Below are 12,520 nucleotides of genomic sequence, written 5' to 3' on the forward strand. Positions count from 1 at the left end.
GTAGACAGTTGCTACAGTGACAGAAGGTTTTTTTTCATCACTGTAGTTAATCCATCCCCTCAAGAGGCCGTAACTAGGTTGATGGAAGAACTCTTCCATTAACCTAGCATTGTCTATACCAGGATTTAGATTGGTTTAACTACATCTCTTGTGATGTGCATTTTTCATACCCCGAGCGACGTAGATAGGTCAACCCAAGTTTTTTAGGTGTAGATAGGTGTAAAGGGGTATACTTTAATGACCATAAAGCCCTTGTACATGCCTTGTCAATTTCAAACTGACAATTTCAAAACACAAAGAAATCCCTTTACAAATTACATTTAAGTTCTGTGCTTACTAAATGCCTGCTCCTGCTCCGAGTGAAATAAATGCTAAAGTGCCATTGACTTCAATGGGGCATATATAAATCCATTATAATTGCCATATGACATACTAGAAGTGGGATTTAAGTACTGAGCTGAACTGGGACTAGTATGCCTAATGTCAATTAGGAACTTTAACTAAGATCAACCTTTCAACTCCAGCACAAGTTCCTACCTATGAAAGTTTTAAATTACAGAGAGAGAGCCTAAATCCTTGGTGGGAATGGGACCGGCATTTCCACTCCTACTTTACAATCCATTTACAAGTAGCTGTGTGTTATTATACAGTGTTAATGTTGAGATTTTAATTACACAAGAATTGGGGAAACTAGGAATTCAGGTTCCCATAGCAACCTTGATTCTTCCTCTGATATGTATACCCTACAGTAGGGGGAAAATGCATTTTCTATTCAACTACTCCTCCAGTAAGACTATACAAACAAGTTGAATTGTGTGTTATGTTTAAACTGCCTTTTTATAAGATTATATACATTTTGAGCAGGACTTTTTTGCACTATTAATTCTTTATTTCTTTACAATATGATCTAAGCAGTATTATTGCTTATCTATCTCTATAGTTGTGCCTGGCACATTACAGGATAGATAAAGGATTCCCCATCATGAAGCGCTAACAATCAGGAGGATACTGGAATGAATTGGGGGAAAGGGAAAGATGACGGTAAGGATAAGCATATAAGGAAAGTAGGATGAATAGGATTCCTACCAGAAACGGGCTTGAAGAAGGAGAGGGTTACTTCATGGACAAGTGGTGAGAGAATGATCCAAACTTAGGGGACAATATGAAAGACTGTGTAGCTGAGGGTAGGAGAAGAGAAAGGGAGCAGTAAGAGGAGAGGACTTGGACAAATGTGGCATATCAGAGGAGCAAAAGAACACTAAGTCAAGATATAGGTGAGAGTGAGCTTGTGCAGATCATTGAAAGAGAGAATCTTGAATCTAATGATCCAAGAGACAAGAAGCCAGTGAAGGCATTCAAAGGGGCTGGGATGTGTGCCATGACTGAAACAGATTTTTGCAGGAGCCCTTGTTAAATGTTGGCAGTCAAAGGCACCTGTGTCTACTTGACTATCAAGTCCTCAAAAATGGTTGGTTGGACTTTCTTCAAACTACCGCTGACACAAACTTCACCTGTGAATTAACAAGTAGCATGACAAACTTGAATCCCAAAGATACATTTAAGTGCCTTATAACAGGGTCTTTAGAACGAAAGCACAGTCTCAACAGTAGTCAGCTTAAAGACCGATAATGCATAAATGCATTCTGGCAAACAAAAAACTATCGCAAAGGCAGAGGTGAACATTTTCAGAAGTAAGAAAGGGACTCACAGAAGTAAGCATTTAATAAAAGATTCTTTTTTCCCCTTAGGTTTCTTGGTGAATTTCCACCCCATCACAAACTGGCAACTCCTGTATCCCATAACAGTTGGGCTAAGAAGCTTATATATATATTCTAAGAAGAGCTAAGAAGAATGTATATATTTTTTGTAAGTAGCATTACTTGGGGCCTGAAAGTATCTGTTTTCTGCACAGGAGATACTTGTGTTTTTCAGACAGTGGGTCCCATTCTTCCCAAACTGTTCTCTGGGTGTGAATGGAGATGATGTGACAAAGACGGCTTAAAGCCAACTTTGCACGGCCCCCTGTTTAAGTTGAGAGCAGCCTAGATGCTGCTCTCAATTTATGTAGACTGTTGCAGCAACTAAGAATCCCTGAAGTACCTCATGCTCTGGTTATGCCACTATTACTAAGGGCTGCCAGGGCACAGAGCCATTCCAATTCTCCAGCAGCAGTGGGACTACGCTCTAGTTCCAGCTGCTGCCGGTGCTTTCATTGTCGCTGGGAGGCCCCACCACACAGAGAGCAGCAAGGGAAATAACTTCCTGCACAAAACTCCAAACTGTCCGCAGTCCAACTAAGCAAGGAAATTCACCTCCTGGGTGTGAAACCAAACATGGAGCGTATTTGTCTAAACATTGGAAAAAAAATAATTATACACAAATGAAAACAGTAAGTGGAATGGAAAGCCCTTGAACTCACCAATAGCATTTCCTATCATGAATGCTATTATACACAAACTTTTATAACAAAATAACTCAACTTATTATAAAACAAACATGAAAGCCTCCAGCCTCCCATGTATTCATCTCTGGAGAAGCACTTGGTAACAAATAATGGAGTTGTATTCTGCCCTTGCTCTCTTTGGGCTGGAGTCAAAGAGTATGGGCTGATTCCAGTAACGTCAATGCAGCACTTGATGCCATTCAAGGCATCTTACAGATTCATCCCAATTTAAACCAGAGGGAGTTCGGAGCAAATCATCACTACAGCGGGCCATTAAGACGGTGATAACTCAGATACCAGAATAATTCACAGTAACACAAGTATGACAAGTGACAAGAATGTATTTAAAAAGAAAAGTCTGGAAATTCAGTTATATACTGAAGACTAGTGTTTACCTCTTCCATCGAATGAGAATCAATCACTGCAGTTTTCCTTTAACAAGTGAAACATGTTTTTCCCCCCTCCAGTACTTGCTGAAGGGATTTTTATAAAGTTTACCAAAAAAATTCACTTCAGCACTGAGTGTATGAGACCTCATTTGAAAGGTGGTAGGGTTTTTTGAGGGAATTACGAAAATTGCAGGATCAGGGTCTTAACTCTATGCATAATGTGTGGTTGGATGGCTGTGCCCACCCAGAGCCCTCATGGGGCCTGTGTGAGGGTGCAGTAGTCCACCTGCATGCTGGATGCTCCAAAATTAGGGCTGCACAGTGAAAAAGCTTTCTCAGTCCTGTGACACTGTATTTATATAAACTGTAAAATGAATTACTCCCAATTGCCCTGAAGTAAAGTGCTTAACAGCCACTGACCATAGAGGGGAGAAGTATACATACTGGGTATGCATCTAGCATTTATACTTATAAAAATATCATGCATAATGAAAACTGTGTAAATATTTATAAAAATACCTTTGTGTAAGGTCTGTAACATATTTAATATTTTCAATCAATTCACATGCAGTGCTTGCGTGTCTGTGCCAAATGTAACATTTGGAAAAATGAACCTTTAGTAAAACTGTCAGAAGAGTTGTGTTAAGTTCAGGTAGCTGCCAACAATAACTTCTGGGAGCATATCATTGGAAGAAGCTAAACAATGCTGGGGTCTCTATCAGAATTAACTGTGGCACTTGTAAAAATATTATCATTTTAGTATTTATGGACTTCCTATCCCATAACCTGCGGGACTCCCAACAACTATTTTCTTAGTTAACATTCTGCTTAAAGCATTTTTGCTTTCATCAAATAGATGGAGTTTCCTTTTAAATCTGGTGTTCAAAATGATCTTGGTTGTGAGAACTCCTAACAAACACAGAAGTGTCTCTCTAAAGCATGTTTATACCTTTGGGCATAGCAAAAGCCTGAGCTCCGTTGCCAATTCTTGCTATGTTTGGGGTTTTTTTCTCTTAAAATGCCAGCTCCTGGACTGATGGCACTCCATGCAAAATCTCACCACTCCTTTAAGACAAAATGGTCTCCCCAGCCCTCCTGGTTGCAGAGAAAATCTTGCAATCCTGAACTGTAAAGAAGCAAAAATCAGGAAGCAAATGAAAAGAACCCCAAATGTGGTTTCAAACTCATTTTCCGCAGCCAATCTTGATTTTTTTTGGGGGGGAGAGCTCTCCTGACTGACTGATTTTGAATGCCTGGCATTAGTTCAGATGCAGCTCTAACTAGGGAGCAGTTAGCAATGCCTCCATAATGCTGCGCAAACTAGCCATCATGAGATATATTTAAAATCAAGTGTGTCTTGAGTGTATTCCAGCCAGCCCTGGGCTGTGCCAGGTTTTCAGTTCAGCTGCAGTTTGCCTCACACCAGGGAGCTGCCTAGCGCCCAGTCCAACCCTCTGCAAGCACGTGGGCTTAGCCCTGAGCGGTGCCGGTGTGAGCAGACACCCAGGCTCCAGAGGGAAGCGTTGGCCACACGCAGGACCTGCTGCAGCCATCAGGCTTGCAACAGCCTGTGGATGCTGCTGCTGCTTTCTCGCCTGCAGCCTCTGGGGACGAGCAAGGCGCAGAGTAAGGCGTTTCCCATCCAATGCACCAGCCCGGAGAAGGGGGAGGGCGCGCAGGGGAGGGAGCTGCCGGGTGACAGGCGGTCACAGGTGCTGCTGTTGCCTCTGAGTCACGGGAGAGGCGTCTCTGCGCCCCAACCAGCTGCTGCTCCCCCTCCCCCTCCTCAAGGCTGCTGCGGCTGCCAGCCCAGGCAGAGCCAACTCCTCACAGGCGGCCTTGCTTGCGGGAGGAGCAGCCACCGAGCCGCGCAGCCGCTGGGAAGGAGCTGACGCCCTGGGAAGCCGGTAAGTTGCTGCGCACAAAGATCTGCGTCCCCAGCCCCTGCATGAACCGCCTGGCCCGGCAGGCAGGTGGTTTGCAGGCAGCGGGCGTTTTCTTTCCCTTGCATGATGTGGAGACTTCGTATTTTGGGCTGCAAGCGGCGGCAGGGCGGGTTTGTAAATACCAACCCCCAGGGAGCAGCGCTCCCAAGGCGCGAGCGGGGCACAGTTCTGCTCTCAGAGCTGCTCGGGGCATCGCCCCTCGGGTAACCGGCTTCCCCTGGGCATGTCCAGTGAGCCCGGATCCGCCCCATGCAGCAGGACTCCAGTGTTCTGCTGGGGGTGCGCAGGGCGAGCCAGCTCTGCCCTCAGGGCTGCCCGGTGCATTGCGACTAGTGATCCTCTTCTCCTTCCTCCCTGCAAAACAGACACAATTCTGCTCCTTCCCAGAGCCACCCAGTCCGTCAGGGCTCAGCTTTCCCGCTTGCCCTCTCCCTGTGAAACAGGTCCAGTTCTGCTCCAACAGGCGGCCACCTGGCACATATCTGCTCCCATATTCTGCAGCATGTGCGTGAAACGGGCACAGTTCTGCTCTCCCCGTGCATCTTGGCTGATACTTTGCTCTCCACAGGGAACAACTGGCAAAATTCTGCCCTGGGATCTATCTACCCAGCGCAGCGTGGCTCTTCTATTCTGCCCTTCTGTGTGCACAGAGTGGGCAAAATTCTGGGCGTGGAGCTGCCATAAGCATCACAGGTTTTGGTTTTTTTTTGCTCTGCTCTCTCAGGAGCCGATTACAGGAGTCAAGATGCAGTGTGTTTTGCCATAACACTTGGCAACTTAGAACAATTGCACTGAAACAGCTTGGCTACTGTCTGAGTTAATTTTTAAAAAAAGCTGTCAATTTCAGTGACTTCAAAAATTAGCATTCAGACAGACAAATGTAATCGATGCAATTACTGAAGGTGATACCTGGTTTCATTTCCTACTTTCAGAGTCACATATTTGAATAAAAATAGAGTGGTGTTGGGTTTTTTTGTTTCTTTTTGGCAGGATGTCATTTTTGCAGTGCAGTTCTGGATTGGGTCAGTTTAAAAATAAATATCTACTTGAATGCTGCATTTCTGAATAGCTACGTAGCTGTGACTTGAATGCATCAGAGTACTCAGCTGAAAAGAGAGCATATGGTACAGTGTAATATGGATTGTCTGACAGATTGTAAGTCAGGAACTCACCAAAGAGGTTTATTAGGATGCTATCTAAAAGTAAAGCTGAGGTAAGATTTTGAAAAAAATTATTTCACATGAAAATAAAGTCCCAAATGCAGGAAGCAATTAGTGGAAGAGTTCATCACTGTAGATTGTAGTTGTGATTTAAAGGTATTTAGAATCTTAATATTTATAAAATATTGTTTCATTTAACTAAAATGAGCTTGAGCTTTTACTTTTCTTTGAAAGCATTTGGGAAATTGCTCCACTGTCACCAATCATTTCAGTGGGTCATTCATTATTCCTTGCTAAATGTGGATTAGAGAGGTATACAGGGGACAGTATGTTTGAATAAACAATTAAAAGCATGAATTTAAAAACAATTGAAAACCTTAAATGGATGATTCCTAAAACTCATCTTCATTTGAAATTTTATAAGAATGATCTCATTAAGATGATTGTGCTTCACTTAGGATTTTTTGAAACATGGTACCAATAGGGGAATTGTGGTTCTCAGTGGATCTCCAAGAGCAGGATTTTGTGCATTCTTCACAGGAAAAGAAAGCACAATATTGGAATCCAAAATGTCACCTGGGTGACTGCAGAAATATAAACGTGTATATAGTTAAATGATTACTATGTTGCAAGGATTTTATTTTTAAATGGTGTTATGAAGGACCTAGGTTTTTTTACTGTGTTCATATTTAGATTTATGTTCTCACAGCAGCATGTTACAAGTAGCATTTATAGCACTGGTATTTTGAAAAGTGACTAAAGTAGATCTATACTGCCAAAATATTCTTTGATTTGAGCATTTGTTTCTACATTGGAATATGCTGGAATAAATTGGTTTTTAAAAAAAAAAAAAAAAAAAAACACTGTTTGTCTCTCTTCAGAAAAATAGTAAAGAGTCAGATTTTCCCTGGCCCTAGTATGGGTGAGCAGTGTAGAGAGAGGAGGCTTCACAGGGTCCATCCTCTGCACAGATCAAGGAAAATTACAGTCCTCACTCTCACGAGCTCAGCGAGAGTTCACTTGTGCACTGTCAAGAGTACACATCACCCCCAAGAATGAGGGGACACATAGCTGTGGCTCCCCCTCTCACCCCCCCATTACAGCCTTCAAAGCAGGCCAAATGCGCCAGGAGGACAGGGGTCTGGAGTTTGCAGCCTGGGGGGAGAAGAGGGGAGAATTATCTTTTTTTAAAGTGCAGTCTCAACCCAAGCTTTCCCTGGGGCATTGTGGCTCTGCACTAGCCCTTCAAGTGATGTGGCTACGTACTGCAATCTAGCACCAAAGAACTGTTTTAAAACTCTTCCAAACCACTTGTATCAGCTCTGATGTGACCAAGTAAAGCCATCGGTTTGGCAAACAAAACTGTTCTTAGGTTTTTTTTTTTTCCTGTAAACCAGAGCAACATACTTAATAATCTGTTTCAAATAAAATGTCTTCCTTATGGGTGAAATCCTGGTCCCCGAGCCCAAGTCTTGAGTAGGAGTTTTGTACAGGGAAGAGTTTTTTCTCTTCATGTCTCGTTACCAAGTTCAGAGCACCTTCCTGGCTCGCTCTAGTTCTCCTCCTTTTATTTCTCCTTTTCGATGAGGTGGTATTCCAAAGGATCAAGAGAATTCATAAACTCGCTGTCCATGCATCTACCACGCTCCCGTTCTGCCATGAGTAGAACTCCTGCTGCACGGGGACTGCAGAGTCCACTCTGTGGCCTCTTCGTATCCTGACTCCACTGCACAGCAGAAGCACAGTGTTTGTGCTACTGCAGGATTTGATCTAATTGCACAGCTAGTGATGCAAACGTAAAGTAGTGGAAAAAAATGCAGCAAGAATTACATTACCCTCGAAACAGCCATTGCCCTTCTTTGGGGGTTCCCAGATTATCCTGAATGGAGTCACTCTGCCTCCTTTAGAGTGGCCTTACAAGGGCACATCTTCACTGCAGAGTTAACTCTGGGTATTGTCAGCTTGGTTAGCATAGCCCAGGTGTGAGCAGTCACGCTGCAAAGCCCGCTGCAAAATTACTGCATCCTCACTGGTGCGCCACTCAAGTGTGTCGCTAGGACTTATGGGGCATGTGCTGCAGTAAATGGTGCCACTCTGATTCTTTCCCAGTGGATTGTGAAAGAACTTGTCTGTCCTTCTGGGCACAGGGGGGCAGGGACATGAACAAGAGAACTGTCAGCCCTCAAGTGACTTTTTTCCTGCATCCTCACTGAAAAGTGGATGAGTTACCAGCCCAAGTGAAAGCAGCCCCTGAGGTGTAACCCACTCTTCCAGCTAAGCCAGAATTTAAGCACTGCAAAACTCAGGTGAAAGGGTTTTTTGTGTGGATGGGAGAGAGATTAGAGGCAACACTAAAATAAGAGCCCGAGTTTGCTCTGCAACGAAGACCTCACGAGGGAGGACACAATAACACAAATGTGCCCTTGCTGTGGGAACGCTCACACCAGGCTAGTCTAACCCATTTGCCAACTCTATAGTGAAGACATACCCTAAAATGTGAATCCATTTCAGTATGCTTTTCAATGGACCTACTCCTTTATTTAATGTTGTATTTTTGGATGCCCTACTTGAGGTAATCATTACTTCCAAAACCTTGCATTGAATTTAAAATAGTATTAAGCTCATCACACTATTAATCCAACATGGGACTCTTACAGGAATCGGGTATAACAGAAGCAATCTTGGAGTAGGCAAACAGTGATATTTTTGTGGTTTTGGAAGTAACTCAGTGAGTTTTGCAAAACAATACAGATTGAGTTAGTATACAAAAATGACAGGGAGCTAGAGAGCTAGCCAGGGTGATAAGAGGAACTTTATGCTGCCATGGGATAAATCCCCAGGTATTGCAAGCTAAGCATTCGTTTTCACACTAATACTATTTGAGTCCACAAATTATTAATTACATTTATAGGCAGCCTTTGCCTTTGGTGTCAGTGAGCTGGAAAGGTTTTTCTTCTTAAAAGTCTAGGAAATGATATACAAAAACCTATATTTGCTAGGACTGCACATTCTAGCACCCAAAAGCCCAAGAATGCAAAAGTTATAGTTGAAATACTCAACTTAAATTTTACCTTCTTGCATGTACACAGTGATCATTTTATTGAAGGTATATGCTACATCTTTGCCTACGGTTGTAGAAGAAGCTGCTATAATATATTGGTCAGAAAACTTACGCAGTCTCATACATATAAAGATAGCATGACTGTGCATGCAATGGGATAGAGTTAAGGGGGTGTGTTCAACCTTAACTTTTACATTAGATGCAATGTAGATGCTTAACTATATGCTCTTAATGTTGCATTAATGTTGTATGCTTGCATTTAATTGGGAAGAAGTTCAGAAATTCTGTTTCACTACCTTGATCACTATCAGAGGAGGTAGTAAAGGCATTCTCTTTGCAGAACAAGTTTAGATAAGACATTAGATGAAGTGATGGAGGCAGTTATCTTGCTGAGGGTCAGACTGGGTGATACAAGTGATCTTTTCTGTGATTCTATGCCATTGCAAATAGTGACTGACCTTCTGTAGAGATAAAATTGCTGATTACAAGCTGAAGTCATCCAGACTGAGTTTCTCATCCAAGCTTCACAGAAGCTGTCCAGATGTACTTTTATGGCAGTAAAAATATTTTAAAGGTAACATGCAAAGCATTTTTTTAAAACTGGGTTTGTTCACTCATTTTGTGTGGTTTTTTTTTTTTTTATGGTGCATAAAGAAGGGCTAAAAAGCAGTAGGAGTTTTTTTATGTTTTTATCTTAGAAATATTTGAAATATCAAGTCTGATCTTCATTGAGATCCAAGAGAAATCTTCCAGGAAAACAGAGCATGTGTATTATGAGCTCTTGCATCTTAATGGCAGAACTGAGGCATTGAATCTTTAATCACAACATTCTTTCTCCGAAATGTTAATTGGACATTGGTGTGAAATCTTAACTATAAGAAACAATTTAAAACAATCTGACTAAAGAATGTTAATATTGTTCCATGTGAATTGTTTGATGGCTTTTAAAAAATCTGGGAAGTTAATTACAAAAATTAGATTAAAAGAATGTTAAGGTTGCAAAAGTTAGGAAGTGCCAGAATTAAGGATGGTTGTTACCTTAATTTGATTCCCTTGTGCATAGTTAATATAAAACCATCAGTCATAACATAATCTCATACTATTTTTCAGCACAGGACTTCACCTCATTCAGTGCACAATGAATGAGGCCAGAAGTCTCAAGAAGAGAGAAGATATTTTCTTATTTTAAGGTACTGGGCCAGGAGAGCTGAGTTCTATTGCTAAGCTGCCACAGACTTCCTATATAGTGTTGAGTACCACTATCATAATGTGTATGCACAATGGGGCCGAATTAAGGTTGCATAGGAAACTTTAATCCTGGCATTTCCTAACTTCTCATTCCTTGACTTTGCAATCTTAACATTCTAATTTTGGATTTTTTCATATGTAATTTTAATTATGAAGAATTTTGAACATCATAAGACTTTACTCCTGCTTCTTGCACTATCCAGCAAGGGGATCAAAGGAGTTTCCCTGCCACTATCACCAGCTGAGAACTCTTCTAAGCCAGTTGTAAAACCAACTCTGTAGATAGCAGTACTCACTTTTCTCCTGATCCACCTGGGAAGTCAATCAAAGACACCTGTGAGGATAGGAGGAGTACTGCTTTAGATCTGTAATGACCCAGGGGGAGGTGCTAGAGCAGACTTTAGGTTTAAGCTCTTCAGTGAAGCACAGGCCAATGGTGGACCAAATAGCCATTATTCTTGTAAAGTTCCTTGTTCAGTGCTGAAAGGAAGTGACTCTGACTCACATGAGAGGGCCTACTACAAGAGGGGCTGTAAGAGACAGTTGATTATTTCTTTAGTACTTGGGAGGTGCTGAGGGCATAGACCTATTTTAATTTTAGTTTGGTTATTGGTTTTTGTTTGTTTGTCCCCCTCCCCCATGTGTATTCATGCCTTTTTTTAAAAACTTAATAAGAACAGCTATACTGGGTCAGATCAGTGGTCAGTCTAGCTCAGTATCCTGTCTTCCGACAATTGCCAATGCCAGGTGCTTCAGAGGGAATGAACAGAACAGGGAAGTTATCAAGTGATCCATCCCCTATCATCCACTCTCAACTTCTGGCAGTCAGAGGTTTAGGGACACCCAGAGCATGGGGTTGTATCCCTGACCATCTTGGCTAATAGCCACTGATGGACCTATCCTCCATGAACTTATCTAGTTCTTTTTTTCTAACTTTTTTTTTTTTTTTGGCCTTCACAGTATCCCCTGGAAACAAGTTCCACAGGTTGACTGTGTGTTGTGTGAAGAAGTACTTCCTTATGTTTGTGTTAAAATTGCTGCCTGTTGATTTCATTGCATGACCTCTGGTTCTTGTGTTATGTGAAGGGGGAAATAACGTTTTCTCCACACCGTTCATGATTTTACAGACGTCTACCATATCTCCCTTAGTCATTTATTTTCTAAGCTAAACAGTACCAGTCTTTTTAATCTCTCCTCGTATGGAAGCTGTTCCATACGCCTAATAATTTTTATTGCCCTTGTTTATACTTGTTCCAATTCTACTATATCTGTTTTTGAGATGGGGTGAGCAGAACTGCCTGCGGTATTCAAGGTGTGGGCGTACCATGGATTCATATAGTGACATGATATTTTCTGTCTTCTCTGTCTCTTTCCTAATGGTTCCTGACGTGTTCATTTTTTTTGACTGCTGCTGTGCATTGGGCAGATGCTTTCAAAGAACTATCCATGATGACCACAAGATCGCTTTCTTGAGTGGTAACAGCTAATTTAGGCCCCATCATTTTTTATGTGTAGTTGCAGTTATGTTTTCCAGTGTGCATTACTTTGCATTTATCAACATTGTATTTCACTGCCATTTTCTTGCCCGGTCACCCAGTTTGGTGAGCTCCCTGTGTAACTCTTTGCAGTCAGCTTTGGAGTTAACTATCTTGAGTAATTTTGTTTAATATTTCCCTAAGTAGGATATGTTGATGCATCCTTGAATTGTGTGGTAGCACTATTAGATTTTTCTCATGAAGAAAGAGATTTTAAATGAAGTAAAAAATAGATGCCTTTTTAAAGATCCTTGACTATGAAAGAATATTGTACAGCTCACACATCTAGCTATTTGGATCTTACAAAGACTTTTGAATGTCATTCTTGATTCTGATCCTTGGTAAATCTGACCTTTCTAACTTTATTCAACAAAACATTAAGAAAACATACTGTGCTCAAAAAACAACTATTCTTCTCTCCATCCAAGGGTGTTGGAATGTGGGGGAGGGTGCACGGGGGCCATGGCCTTCCCACTTTTTACTGGCTGTAAGGGCGAACGACGGGGAGTGGAAGCAGAGAGGAGCAAGTGGGGGTGGGGCCTTGGAGGAACAAGCAGCGCAGGGGTGGGGCCTCGGGGTAAGGGGTGGTGTGAGGTTGGGGGCTCAGAGAGAGAGAGCAGTGTTGGGGGCAGTGCAACGCAGTGGGACGGAGCCACGATTCAGTGTCCTGTGCACCCCCGCTTTTAGGGCACTTCCACAGCTCCAGTGTCCATCTGTATGTGTATCTCTCAGTATTGT

General features: G+C 42.2%; 1 protein-coding gene across 3 annotated transcripts in view; it reads left to right on the plus strand.

Moving 5' to 3' along the window:
- The first annotated feature begins 4,353 nt into the window (after positions 1–4,353).
- Positions 4,354–12,520, plus strand: part of CDC42EP3 (CDC42 effector protein 3) — a 42,816-nt gene continuing 34,649 nt past the window's right edge. For 2 of the 3 annotated variants that reach the window (XM_073338405.1, XM_073338407.1), the window contains exon 1: positions 4,354–4,739. The gene's annotated coding sequence lies outside the window, so the exon portion shown is untranslated. Of the gene's footprint in view, positions 4,740–5,801; positions 5,992–12,520 lie in introns of those variants that run through there. The other variant, XM_073338406.1, reaches the window with a different exon arrangement.

This window comes from Lepidochelys kempii, chromosome 3, assembly GCF_965140265.1.
Source record: "Lepidochelys kempii isolate rLepKem1 chromosome 3, rLepKem1.hap2, whole genome shotgun sequence".
Lineage (NCBI taxonomy): Eukaryota > Metazoa > Chordata > Testudines > Cheloniidae > Lepidochelys > Lepidochelys kempii.